General features: G+C 72.0%; 1 protein-coding gene across 6 annotated transcripts in view; it reads left to right on the forward strand.

Moving 5' to 3' along the window:
- The first annotated feature begins 247 nt into the window (after nucleotides 1-247).
- Nucleotides 248-478, forward strand: part of GALNT13 (polypeptide N-acetylgalactosaminyltransferase 13) — a 600,525-nt gene continuing 600,294 nt past the window's right edge. For all 6 annotated transcript variants that reach the window (XM_065525497.2, XM_045367091.3, XM_065525498.2 and 3 more), the window contains exon 1: nucleotides 248-478. This exon is cut by the window's right edge. The gene's annotated coding sequence lies outside the window, so the exon portion shown is untranslated.

Here is a 478-nt window from a genome sequence, read left to right on the forward strand (position 1 = left end):
TGGGGGCAGTGCCTGCCAAGTATCGCGGGACTTGTGCACCGCAGAAGCGCCAGCTCCAGGAGCAGCTGGAGCGCGCTCGGTGCGCACCGCCCCAGCCCGGGGAGGAGCGGGAGCAGGGAGGGAGGAGGCTGGGGGTGCTGGTTACGTAAATGATACTAGCCCAGTGAGAGGCCTCCAGGCTGGGGCTACGAGAGGGGGAGGGACCACGCGAGGAGGAGGGACCGGGAGGCGGCGGGCTGGGGTGGGAGGGGGGCGGGGGCCGGGGCGAAGTGACCAGGCGGAGGCGGCGGCGGCTCTGCTGAGGTGACAACGTGCTAGAAGCCCTCGCTCGCTCTCGGCGCCTCCTCGGCCTCGGCGTCCGCTCTGGCCGCGCTCGAGGAGCCTTTCAGCCCGCCGCTGCGCTATGAGGGCCCCTCTCTGGGGCTGGCCGAGGCCGGAGCCGGCTCCCTCTGCTCACGGGGAAGTGTGAAGAGAGAGG

Source organism: Macaca fascicularis, chromosome 12 (genome assembly GCF_037993035.2).
Source record: "Macaca fascicularis isolate 582-1 chromosome 12, T2T-MFA8v1.1".
NCBI lineage: Eukaryota > Metazoa > Chordata > Mammalia > Primates > Cercopithecidae > Macaca > Macaca fascicularis.